Consider the following 3,437-nt stretch of genomic DNA (forward strand, 5'->3'; position numbering starts at 1 on the left):
TCTCACTTAAATTCTCACCACCATTGCCCTAGTTTACAGAGTCCCCGTCATTTTTCACAACAAGTTGCACAGTTAGTCTGACTGCCATTCATCTCAACTGCCACCTCTAAACTGTCCTCTCTAGCTATTCTGGAGTGTCTTCCTAAAACACAAATCTCATGTGACTCTCTTACTTAAACGCCTTCCATGGTTCCTCACGGTCTCCATGATGAAATCCAACCTACTGTGCATGGTCTACAAAGCCCAGCACGACCTGGCCCCTGCCTACTTTTTCAGCTTCTGTTTCTGCTTATCACTGCCTGGCATTCTGTACGACAGTCCCTCAAAATCGCAGAAACTCTGAATGAACTGTGTCATTTCTTGCCTCTGTGCTTCTTTGAAGCTATTCCTGGTACTCCAGATCAGCTCCCTCAGGTGCTAAGGACTGACAAACCTTCACTTGTCCTTCTTGACTCAGTGGAAACCTCACTGCATCCAGGAGTACCTCCCTGAGAGCCCTGGGAATGGTAGGTGTGCTAGGTGTTGTGTGTTAACTGTGCCTTGTCTGTACTTGTCCTGTGGCAACTCTCACACAGAACTGCACTTCGCCTATGTCTGTCTCCCATATAGACTCTGGATTTACTGAGAAAGAAACCTTGTTGAGTTTGGTCTCTTCATCACTTAGCACAGCTCCTAAGATCCAGAGAGACAGCACAGCATAGCCCAAGTTTTGGCTGGGTTCAGATTTTGGTTCCATTGTATCCTGGTTATAAGACTTTGAGCAAGTAATTAACCTCTCTGTGCTTTAATTTCCTTACCTACTAAGTGGGAAAGATAATAATAGCTGTAAGTACTATTACTGAATAGTAATAATAGCAATAGCATCGTTGTGAGGATTGAGTTTATTCATGTACAAATATTTAGAACAGTGTCCAAGTAAGAGTAAGTACCAAATAAATAACTGTGTTTTGTAATTAGTATTGGCATGCAATAAATATCTGTGAACTGTACTGAAGGACTGCAGCTGCTCTCTAGTCCCTGCTCTTCTCTAGGGAACTAAATGGTTTTGGCAGTCACAGACTATAAGGGCAGTGATTTCTGTTCCTGAACTTATTTATGCTACAGCCTATGATGCTCCAGTCATACAGAGAGGGTTTATCAAGTGCCCAGTGTTTACAAGGACTGTGGAGGCTGTGTGTACTACTGCTTCTCATGTAGATCCCACAGCAAACAAATGTATACATTTAATCTGAGCCCCTGATTCATCTCTCGCTTGGTGCTGAGGTCCCCACATGGCCCAGAAGGACGAACAGGTGAGTTGACAGAAGCACACTGGTGGAATCCTGGACTCTGCATCAGAAAACAGTACTAAGGCACTTGCCTCACCTTGCTTCGGCGGCACATATACTAAAATTGGAACAACACAGAGATCAGCATGGCCCCGTGCAAGGACGACACGCAGATTCGTGCAGCGTTCCATATTTTCTGTAAATCAACTATAGTTAAAGAAATAAACAGGTAAATAAATAAGAAAACCATACTAAGAGCTGTGTGGTCTTGGGAAGTCACTTAACCTGACTAAACCTCAGCTTCCATATGGAAAATGGGTCTGATAAAGCCTGCTCTACCTACCATATAGAGCATATATAGAAACAGATGAATTGAATGTGAAATGTTAAGCACTTAATGTACCAAAGCAAGAGATTTGCTAATTACCCCCATCAAAACCTTCTCTGAGCTCTGCAAAGTCAGTTTGTCTGACCCATAGAAACTTTCTGAAATATCCTCAAGGGACAACCCCCCAGCAGGAGACCTTGCCTAGGTCCTGACTTTAACGTATTGTGTGTGCCTGTGTGTGTGTGCCTGTGTGTGTGTGTGTGTGTGTGTGTGAATGCCTCACACGTCTATCTACTCTCCTTATTATACCTCACATCCTAAGAAATCCAATTACTTACTATATTCCTATCAGGAATAAAAGAAAAGATTTTATTCTAATGACTACCAGACAGTAGAGTAAAATTAGCTTCAGATGAGTATGAAAGCGCATAATGTTCTAGTTTACCAGAAACCAAGGAAACCTAGTATATCCAGCAGCAAATTTTCTTGCTTCTTATTCTTGCTTTGTGGTGAAGCTGAGGATAATGCCCTTAGGTTTTTCTCACTATATATGTAGACGGAGAGAAAAAGGAAGCTGCAATGGTACAGACTCAGAGAAGGTGCGATTAAAAAGGCTAAAATAATTTGTTGCTCTTTTTAACACAGTGTTTCCTTACTATCAAAGTCACCTCAAATCAACAATTTTAACATAATGTAATTCAACAAAAATATTATTTTAGGCATAAGAAAATTTCATAGGAGGAAATATATTGGATGAAATATCACTTGTGGTGTAATTTTAATTCTGAAAGATCTTGCTAAGAGGGCTTATTTAAATAGGTTCTCCCTGAGATGAATATTTAGGGGGAAAAAATTCCTACAGGATGATTTATAGCAAAATTATATGAACAGAATGAAGGACAGAAGAATTTTATTAGAAAAGGGTCTCATTTCCACAAAATATAAATTACACCTTTTAGAAAATATATTGAATTTTATTAATATTCTGTAGACAGCCTGAAGTGTTAATCTCCACCCCTACCTATAAGACTTTCATTATGATGTACAAGGTGTATTTACCCTTTAACCAAATAATTTTTGAGCAACTCATTGGAGTCTCCAGTTTACATATCCTACAAAATATTTTCACTGCAGTTACAAAATCTTATACTTTGTATTGTTGGCAACTTTCAATGATACATATGTGGGGATGTATACTTTATATACACATATGTGTCCTTTTGGTATTACCATGCAAGAACACATATTAATGATGAACTCGTATTTGACATCTGAAAAGAATCTTTCTCCAACACCCACTGTTTCTGTCATTATTGTTTTAACCATTATTTTTAAATAGAGATACAATTGGTTTGAGTTTTTCAGTGCTATGATTAAAATTCTGCTTTGCTTCATCTTGAAATTTATAGTTAGAGGAATTACTTAGGATAGACCATTGAGTACTGTATTTCTGCCTGGCATTTGCAAGTGACCTCATTTAGACCTTGGTAACTAATATTTTTGATGAAGAAGTTGACTTATTAGGATTCAGAGAACTTGGTTATAAATCCTTTTCCGGTCTCTATGAGTCTTGAAAATCGAGTCGTTCTGGGGATGGTGACTTTGTCGTTGCAAACAAGAGTAAACTGACCAAAAATGCAGTGTGAATTTCAGCAAGGACAAGGTAGAATTTAGGGTTTATACTATTTGAAAGTGAAGACAGAACAAGAACGAGGATAAATCCAGGGGATTAAAAGACTAGACGCATTTTGACTCGTAAATAAATATTATTAGATATTTTTCTCTTACTTAAGTATACATCAAATGTAGCAATCGATATATTTTACCCTCCTAGGGCATGC

The 3,437-nt window shown here is 38.6% G+C and overlaps 1 pseudogene; it reads left to right on the top strand.

Moving 5' to 3' along the window:
• The first annotated feature begins 1,366 nt into the window (after positions 1–1,366).
• Positions 1,367–1,465, top strand: LOC112064795 (uncharacterized; annotated as a pseudogene).
• Positions 1,466–3,437: the final 1,972 nt, after the last annotated feature.

Source organism: Physeter macrocephalus, chromosome 13 (genome assembly GCF_002837175.3).
Source record: "Physeter macrocephalus isolate SW-GA chromosome 13, ASM283717v5, whole genome shotgun sequence".
NCBI lineage: Eukaryota > Metazoa > Chordata > Mammalia > Artiodactyla > Physeteridae > Physeter > Physeter macrocephalus.